Here is a 10796-nt window from a genome sequence, read left to right as displayed (position 1 = left end):
GATTGGGCAGTTTCTATAGGTTTATTATCAACTAGACTTTGATCTGATTGAGTGCTAGAAGGTTTCTGAGACAGATTTACATTAACGCCAGTAGAATTAGGCAATTGTCTAGCACATAAGAATGAATGTTTACCATTACAGTTGAAATAATAGGACTTACTGCTGCATTCAAGTGAACGATGGTTCTTACTTAAACAACCAAAGCATAACGATAATTCGTGGACATGCCATCTTCTAGTCTTACAAGTATTGTATTTCGGACAGACCTTACCCCTGTGTTCGCCTCGACAAAAATAACAATATAACGTGACCTTCCTTGTATTTTTACATTAGTTGTGAAAGCACTACTATAGTAAGCGTATTAAAATGACGCTCATTTTTCGAACTTTTGTTGCTATCCTTGCTACCCCTAACAGTGTTAGAGACGGTGATGGCGTAGGGTCTTGCTTGTACATCGCTTCTGTCTAGAAGCTCGATTCATTTCTGAATGCCCTTTCTCAGTTGAATATCATATTTGTCATACAACATTCTCAAGGTTTCCTCTGATAAACATCAGATGATCATTCTTTCTCATTTGAGTCACTGTTGTTCTGAAGCTGTTAAAGCTTCTAACTGTTGAGCGATGCTGTTCCATTGAAGGAGGAAATCCATCAATTATTCAGCATCATGCTTAGGCCGCCATAAACTTAACAGTCGGTGCCTCAAGTTTTGTTCCAGTTTCCCAACACTGGAAAAATGAGTTTCCGCAAGTTTATTGCTACAGTATAATTAGCAGGAGTTATAGCTAAACGCTCAACGGTTTTGCGTGCTTGACTCTTAAGATAACTGTTCATCATAGAGAACTTTATGACATCATTTATGAGAAGCCTATCATGAATAACTGCTATAAAAACAGTCCAAAAAGATCACCAGTGCTCGATTTTCCCAACTAAAGTAGGTACCGTCATTTGAGGCAACCCAGGTTGTGGAATACTCAAGATCTACATATTTAGACTTTGGGAATACTAGGCATAGTAGGTACCGCGGCTGTCGGATGTGCAGGTGCTAAAGTGCTGCTAACCTATTGGTGAGTTCGGCGATTTCGTTTTCCGCGTGAGGTAACTATTAGTAATTGCTATAGCGTTTACTAATGCTTCAGCCTTAATCTCCTTATGAAATTCATAAGCTGCTGTTTGTAGTGAATCAGCCGATGCCCGAAGGGACTCTATGGGTAACTTGATTATCATGTTAGACAACTGTTCAACATGTTTTAGCCTACACCACTCAAAAGCTGTTCAGTTTCACTTATAGCAGCCTCATACAAAAAATGGCTTCATTGCTATAATTGTCGGAAGACATGGTGAAAGTTTTAAGGCAAAATCACCCTACTGAATATAGACACTTAATAATAATAATAACAATATAAATCAAAATAATATCGAAGTAGACACCGCTTTTTCGAAAAATAGTGATACACTGAATAAACACTCTTGAGTTCTACAAATCTAACACTGATCAACCCGTATTACAAAACTCTTATTCAAACAATCAAAACTGCAATGAGACGGAAGAATTACTACACATCGTCTCAGTACATCTCAATACTCATATGTGAACCCCATCTACTTTCAAAAAAGGAGACTTCGTCTTTGTGCGAAACCATTATTCGGTCTTAACCGCACCACAGAGACTACATGCTGAACTCATAGTAAAATTAAAACAGAATAATGAAAGGTTGCATTCCCGAAAGAATGTGGTTCTTTTATCGTTATTATCATGACATGCAATACAGATCGAAGTACTACATATTTTTGTGAATTTTTTTACAAATGACAAGAAAAAAAAATATTGTAGTTAAGTTTACATTAGTTTACGTGTTGTTCCTGAATTTTCGTTATTATTCTTTAAAGAAAACGAATATTAGGGGTAACTACATTGTGTTCGCAAGGGTGTTTGCGTCTCAAACACGGCCTTGTATAGTTACTCCTTAATTTCGTTTTCTTTTAACAGTAACAAAGAAAATTAAAGAACAACATAAACAAAAGTAAAACTTAATTGCAATATTAATGTCCTGTTTTTGTTTTTGTTTTTTTTTTTCTTTGGTCAAAAAATTCACAACAGCTCTTCAGATTTTGTTATTTCTATATAAGCATTCCGCATTGTTCGTCCCCGTGAATACAAAAGCCACCAGGAATTGGGGAGTGTTCAGTACGAGCCCCTGGGGGTTAATTACAGTCGTCCGAATAAATACTACTTAAAATTCTTGTTCAGCAGGTAAAACTGCATAAAACCGCAACTGCCATAGTCTAGGCCGCCGCGGAATAGTGATATAGATCTACCCAGATTATAAATAAAGTTAGAGTTTTCTTGTTGTAGATATATGAAGATTATGTAATTATCTCTGCATAATTCCTTAATTATTCTTATTTATACTTTGACATTCAACGGAAGATCGAGTTGTACAAGTGAGTAATCCGTTGATGGACAGAGAGGCAGGATACTTCAAAGTAAGTTTGGACAAAGGCTTTCACATTTGTCGTCACAATTTCTTCCAGGATCTGAGAATGTATTCTAATATTGTATTGCCTTTGAATTGCTGTTTTCATCTGCAATTTACGGTCTTGGTCTTAGGCAGACAAACAGACAGACAAATACATATATATCGATTTTAAGTCTAGAACCTGAATTCGACAAGAATCTATACAACAGTGATACCATGATTTGTTTTCGTCTAAGTCTGCTGCTGGCCAGGAACCAATGCGGAGGGTATGGGTTCGAATCCTAGTCAGTATCATTGCATTTTGAAACAATATCAGAGAGAGAGAGAGAGAATACAATTCCTTGGAGGTCCAATCGGAGTTACATTCATTGAGATATGAATTATTGTACTGTTCAGTCTTGATGCAAAAGGATCAACACATTTAATAGTTATTATAATCTATAATAGCGCTTATTATTATCATTATCAATATTGTTGTGATCAACATTATTTCTGCAGTTAAGAAAGTTGCTTAAGTGTGGTGTATTTGCCTTTTTGCTTCTCTGTTTACGAGCAGAATTGTTCCATCATTTCTATGATATTTTTCACGAAATTCTTATCAACAGTTTACGAGTTATCATATTCTGGGAGAGATAGTAATATAACATTTGCGAGAAGAGACCCTTCTGGTAGAGCTCTGCTTTCGGGTAGTGGCCTAAGCAACATTGTTGATGGTTTGTGGTCTACGAAAGCTTCTGTTACCATATTCGTGGGATCATCGATGGGAGTTTCTTTCACTGTACCCAACTCCCGATAACATTTTGGTTCCCAGGTAATGCTGTGAGCCCAGATCAGATAAAAAGGTATATCATTATGATCATCCCTTTGTGAACGGCTCTATACGTATTCTTGTTTCTGTATTAAAGCCACATATATTAGGAGAAGTTTCATGACCAGACAGATACAATTTCTATATCCTGAATTCATTGTTTTTGCTGTTAGTACTGATACTATCGTTATTAGTATAGTTTAACGTAAACTCAAGCGTGTTTCGCTCTGTCTAAAATTCGAAAGATAGAGCTATACAAATTGCCTTTTTATTTTATTATTTTTTTTTAGCTTCCGGCCAGCACAGATTCGGTAAAAATATTCTTATAATCTTTTTCTTCTGATGATTCCAACGACATCCTAGTTTTGCATTTCGGAATTCTGCTTTCGAAGGAATTACGGATGTAAAGACTTACTGATGATATCTGTGGAAGGCGCAATGAGCCATAGTCAGTGACTTGGCCAATCTGCCTAGCTGCAAGGTCTATGGACCTTGCCCAGCCGTCAATGGGTACAGTGTCTCCAGGGGTCAAAAATACAAGAAAAGGGCTTAGGGCTAGCATCGTCATCCCTGAGGACTTGCTGAAAAACCAAAATGTTGTAGCCTTCTGCTGCCACTTCTTCATAAGAAGATAAAGGTGCATGGCAAACAATTATTTCAAAAATTGCATAGGAAATGAGTCACTATGAAAACGCTTAAACAAGATAAAAATAACATTAATGATAAGAGAAAAAAAATAAACAAACAAAATATATCCATGCATAAACAACAATAAAGTCTAAGCAATTGCGGATGGAGGTTCGAAGTGCTATTACAGCCTCTCTTAAACTTGAATTTAACAGTATCTATGTATAATGCTGCTAGAAAGGCCACTTCACTGTTTGCAAAGAATATGTGCAAGACCTCCGGGCAAAAAAGTTTACTAAACCACTATGCTATCCTCTGAAACGCTATAAAATAGGTATAGGCACATTCAAAAGATTATTAAGTTGTCAACAGGATCAGTGGAGTTCCTGAGGGGGGGCCCGCTGTTTGAAATCGCCCCCCGGGCCCCAAAGTGAGGGGGGGGGTGGGGCCCCCCCCCCAAAAATTGCGAAAATTAACCATTGCTGCTAGATGACAGAACAAGCTAAATCCAGTGACCCCAAAATGATCAAGGACGCCATTATATTTGGACCCGAAAGTTTTGGGCCCATTAAAGGACCCCAATTTCCAATTTTGTTAAAAGAAAAATGTAACAAAAATGTTATGTAAAAGAAATAGGGTTCTCCAGGTTCCCCTTCCCAATCGTAGAGCCCATTATACACCTCATACGGATCGGAGGAGGGTGGGTAACGTTGATTGGGGTAAGGGCAGGACCGATCTAAGGCAGTTGATTACTGCTTATAAGGGTCCTAATTATCCTCTGAGGGGGCCACATAATGGCCCCATTGACCCAGATAATAAATTTTCAAATGCTTCAATGAATCTGGCTTTCTGCTTAACCCAGGGGGCCGGTGACCCCATTGAAGGGTGCTTGGACCATCCCTGGGTAACGGGATTTGGGCAAGAGGTGTCAGTTTCATGTGTGGGAGAGAGAAAATTATAAATAATGTGTAAGCTAAGTCTAAAATTTGCATTTACAAGTGCCTTTGAAATGATCCTACAATTACTCATATTCTAAAAACTTCCCCTAGTGGGTCTTACAGCGCCACCCCTCTCCCCCATCCGCCCCGAACACAACCCCCCCCCATAAGAGGAGCCCCAAATGGGACTGTTCCCCCCGGGCCCCAAAATGTCTAGGGACGCCCCTGAACAGGATCTCTCTGTTGCCGATCATTTAAAACTGCGAGTGCTGTCTGGGAGAAGGTTCCTTCTTCATTGGTGAATATCCACTTGAAAGTCATTTTCCAGTTTTCTGTAATAGAAAACTATTGAGATGGCTAGTTGTCTGTCCGTCCGCACTTCTTCTGTCCCCCCTCAGATCTCGAAAACTGAGGCTAGAAGGCTGCAAATTGTTTTGTTGATCATACACCCTCCAATAATCAAACATATCAAATTGCAGCCCTAACCATCTTGTCCATGATCGTGTGTCTGACACCTCTATAGGTGCCAACAACACAGGCCACTACCGGGCCGTGACTGAAAGTTTCACGTGCCTCGGCTGAGAGTTTCATACAGCATTATATGCTATACAGTAAACTCGATTGCGCCGAAGAAACTACGGCGCATTTTCTACTTGTTTTAAGTTAATCATAAGTAGAAATTTATAATTTCTATTTTGTAAACGGTGACATACTATTTAAAAGATTTTTCTCATGAGCCATACCTCCATAAAGTGGAATGTCTGTAGTTTTGTCGGTATTCGATGCAAGTTTCGTGTTAGAACTGTTCCCAGCATTTCTCAGCAATCTCATGCTGACACATTTCCGGAAGTGTGGAGCAACTCGCTATAAAAATAAAGAAAAAAGAAATTTCCCACAGTTACTCCTGTTTTACATCTACCATCAGCTGAGATTGTTCACCAACTACTAAGAGTAACAAGTGAGAGTTGACCATCTTGGGATGTTCATAGCTCAGAAAGCTTTATTGACGATACGGCTGCTGACTTTCAGTCCAGGACCCCAAGAGACTACAAACCACAGAAGTAGTTTATGTTATACCAAAAGCCTGTAATTGAATGTTTTTAAATAAGGTATACAACAAGGATACGAAATGGTTACAATATGATAATAGATTCCCTCTGAAGTGTTACCACTCTCATACTTTGTTCCATCAGAGGATGAAATACAATATTCGGTACGAGATGTGACCCCAGCATAAGGTGATGGCGGTACGGCTAAGAAGTAATCGTTCGTTGTTTTTGTGCAGAAGGTCAAGAGGAGCAAGCATGCACTGCTGCGATTAACCTTAAACTGGTCACTGAACTCGTGATATTTACCATTGTTTCGTTTACCATAATCGTCTCGGATCATACTAAAAGAAGAGGAAAAACTTGTCATCGGAGTAACAAACAGCAAACACTTTAGCGAAGCATAAAACCATAGAAAAGAACAACTGCTTTGAGTATATCTGAAATCACATTTAACTGACGATGAATGAAATGAACAAACTCTTAGATGAGTTATGTGGTCAAATATGAACACATATAAACATACATTCATATATATATATATATATATATATATATATATATATATATATATATATATCTATATCTATATATATATATATATATATATATATATATATATATATGTAAATATATATATATGTATACACACACACAAGTCTGTCAACTCCGTTCGTCAAATTCATGATTGGAATTTCATCTTAAGACCTCAGAATTCTCTCACGTACCGTCTTCCCATAAATGTCCAGGTGACAGGATTGGGTAAACTTGTTAAGCTCCTTGTTTCAGTGGGAGGCGAAGTTCCCGCCCATGTTTGTTCAGACAATACGGGGGGATGCTTGCCTTCCTTTATGTACACAGCTCCACCATTTGTTACTAGCGACAGTATTTGTGAAAGTCTTTAGAAAAGGCTTCTCCGAAGAGATATCTTATTGTATAAAATTGGTTTATTTAAATCGAAGTGGCAGAGTTTTAATAGGGGTATGACAGAAGATAGAAGGCTGAAAGTCAACAGCTGGATAGATTCCCGGCTTATGTATCTTGATCTACGTGAGGCACCGAGTGTCATAAACCGTCCATCGACGAAGCAGGATAACCGATCTATCAAAATAATGATCCGTTGTCGAAGAGCTGCACAAAGGAAGAAGAATGAGAAGAGGCGGCTAAATCTTTATTGTGGGTGGGTAAGAGGTCTGGTGAGGTGGGCTTGTGGGGTGGGCAGAGTAATAAAAGAGAGGATTGCTTGGTTTATAATACTCCTCATTCATTCCTCTCTCGGCAGATGAGGTATATTTTTCACGAGCGTGATGTTATTGAAGTGCAAATGATCGTCGCTTACACTTTCACTGAGCTGTGAGAATGCATGCGCATGAAACCGCGGAACTGATGCAGAGGAAAGGAAATGAAAACCTGGGTAATGGATGATGGGCGTGTTTCTCTGGGTCAGGTTATCTTCCATATTTGGACTCATTCGCATGGTTCTAAAACTTTGGCTTGTCGCTCTTCTCGCTGGAACAATATAGAGAAAACGAACTGATTCGATATTTCACAATGTCTTTTGAAGATTATGCAGTTAGTACCACTATTATCACTTGCATAATAATAATAGCGAAATGTTTTACTGCAAATTCTTAATGAAAACGCTCCAGAATGCGACTAAACCTTCCCTTTCATGAAATGAATTTAGGACAATCATTAGGTGACCTTTCACCCACAGAAACAGCAATGATTAAAAAAATCTAGAAACTTTGTTATAGGTTAAACTCTGCTGATGCAGCCATAATATTTAATGTAACAAATATAAGAGAGTCACCTTCATGAATAATAATAATAATAATAATAATAATAATAATAATAATAATAATAATAATAATAATAATAATAATAATAATAATAATAATAATAAAGGCAAGTTAACTTTCTTGGGAAAAGACGTGGCCTCACTCAAATGAAATTATTTCTTGAACATCATCTTAGAGGTGATCAAACCCAATGAATAATTCAACACCAGGTAAAATCTGCATCCTTTATGGCTAGGTCGATATAGGTGTGGCCTGTTGTTTGTTTCACTGGTCGACTCTACAAATCCAGAGTAGACGACAACCAATATTTTTATAGTAATAATCTACAATTATAGCATTTTGGCTTTTTTATTATGTTCTTTTATTATGATGAGGCAACAAGATATTGAATATGGCAGAACAAGACTTAGATCAAATGGAATCGAGTTATAAGGATCCAGGTTTGTTGAGAAAAGCGAAAGAAAAAAAACGTAAAATAATCTATACTTTGATGTAAATTAAACGCATGGACATAAGCTTCTGCACTGTAAATGCAATGTACTGGATGTCCCAAATGCATACATACATACGCACACACACACACACATACACACACATACACACACACACACACACACACACACATATATATATATATATATATGTATATATTTTTATGTATGTATATATATATGTGCGTATATATGTGATATATATATATATATATATATATATATATATATATATATATATATATATATAATTTTAGCACAGTAATAAAAACTCCCCATGAAGGATGAAAAAACTGAATAGATAAGATTAAAAAAGATGTTTAAGATATAAAAGATTCAAAGCCTTAGAAATAATAATAAATCCTTATACTTACGTTCAAGAAATGACATATCATAATGAGAGACAGACAAACAGAGCACATTAGGTAAATTTCAAGTTAAAAGTCACCAGGAAAAAGCGAGTGGCAGTGGGCACATGAAAGACATGACTATTTAATCGTCAATCAATCCTGGAAAAATTAATAGAGCAAATACTGAAATGAAAATCATCCGGTATTAAAGCGACGGAGAGTTTGTTATGCACGTGAACGCTTGGAAAAAAAAGAAAAAAAAAAGAAAAGACGACGAAAGATAAAATTGAATTTGAAACGAAAGTCTTGAACACATAAAGAGACAGAGAGGGTGGGAGGGGGGGAAACAAATAGAGAAATGGAGACAGGAGGTGAGCAGGGCTTTTACAAAGATTTTTGCGGTATCATAAGCTGTAATTAATTTGCCGAGTCTATGACGAAAGAAGTCAACCCACACCTCTGACATTTTAGCCGTAATTAGCTCACATGATTGATTGATTGATTGATTGTGAGTTATCTGGCGTCACAATTAGCTCACATGAAGACCAATTTTGATGAGCATAGAATTCTGCAACAATTCCTTGAAAATAGATCATAATATCTACATCATCCTTGTAATTAGACTTCTAGTGCCCCCAAAATGATCATATCCCTGTTTTGATTGATAAATGAACGACGTAGCCTCAGCGAAATGATTTGACAGCTAACTGGCCGCTTTAAGATTCCAGCACCACTGGTCGCTCAGGTTTCGTTTCTTTCATTTCATTATCATTGTCATCGCATCATACTATCACACTTTTCATCGCGATTACCTCAAAATTAGAACAGCTTCAATAATGGCAGAAACATACCGCTGTGTTCCAAAGCGTAATCAATATTAAGAACTAATCTCTTATTCTGAGAAAATCCTCGGGATCCCATATCCATATCCATATATAACTATTCATTTGTCTTGACAAGTGAATCTACTGGTCTCACCAACATAGATTTCAACGCAGTGTAGCTAGGTATCTTATAAACACTGGGCTCATCTTGTGTCATCATTGCATATACGTCAATTAACAAATATCCGATGGCTTTTTAATAAGGGAAAACAAACTAAGAAGAATGAAATCAACAGAGCGTTTAAGATATTCTGACAAAGGTCCCACAAACAGCAAATAAACATATTTTCAGAATAGAATAAAAATGTTGTACAATCGTCACAAGCGGTTACTGAACACATCTAGTTCAATGGCTCTATTATTTAATCGTCTTAGAAAAAAATAATGGAAGTTCATTAGTTTATGTCTTTTTGTAAAAAGAAACAAGATTCTGTTCAATGTAGAATACCTTCCAGTGATAATACTAGAATATTTGTCTGTGTGACTGGTTAGATCATTTCACAAAGATTTATTACCGATAACGACAGTAAGATGGTATCCAAGAGCCAAGGCTTTTCGTACTTAGAAGACTTTGGAGGCAGTGACATTGTTTCCCGGTAACAGCTGTGCATACAGATGGCAGATTCTGGAATCTGCCATCATCACTCAAACCAAGAATATGAAAATGTTAGGGAGGCAATTACGATCAAATCATGTAGACCAGTCAATTCGATGACCTATTCTCAACCAACTGCCCAATTACGAGACAATGATAGCTAAAAAAGAATAGTGTCAGCAAAGTAATCACTGTTTATAATGCAGATGAACAGTAAAACTGGTTACTTTGGCTGAAATAAGTTATTTGGTGACAATTTAGTTTGTATATTGCTATGGTGCAGGAAAAAACCAGACATTTATGCATAAAGAAGGATTTTATTTTTTTTTGCAACGTTCAATAAATCATTGGTTTCTCTCTCTCAGTGAGTGCCGTCAGTGGACCTCATGCGGTGCACTGTAGGCATTACTAAAGGTTCTTTGCAGCCTGCCTTCGGCCCCTAGTTACAACCACTTTCGTTCGTTTTACTGTACCTCCTTTCATATTCTCTTCATCTTACTTTCCACCCTCTCCTAACATTTGACTCATTGTGCAACTGCGAGGTTTTCCTCCTGTTACACCTTTTAAACCATTTACTGTCCATTTCCATTTCAGCGCTGAATGACCTCATAGGTCCCAGTGCCCATATAAATTCTATATTCAACTCAACTCTCTATCAGCGAAGTCATGCGAATCGGTTTGGTCTGTACCTGGACGGAGCACCGTTATTGTAAGTCAGTTGTCGCTGAGTTTAACGTGAACGTCAGTGACTTTAATTCGAGCAACATTGGGGACCA

Source organism: Macrobrachium nipponense, chromosome 6 (assembly GCF_015104395.2).
Source record: "Macrobrachium nipponense isolate FS-2020 chromosome 6, ASM1510439v2, whole genome shotgun sequence".
NCBI classification, from domain to species: domain Eukaryota; kingdom Metazoa; phylum Arthropoda; class Malacostraca; order Decapoda; family Palaemonidae; genus Macrobrachium; species Macrobrachium nipponense.
The sequence above is the reverse complement of the archived record's forward strand: the minus strand, read 5'-3'. Positions refer to the sequence as shown.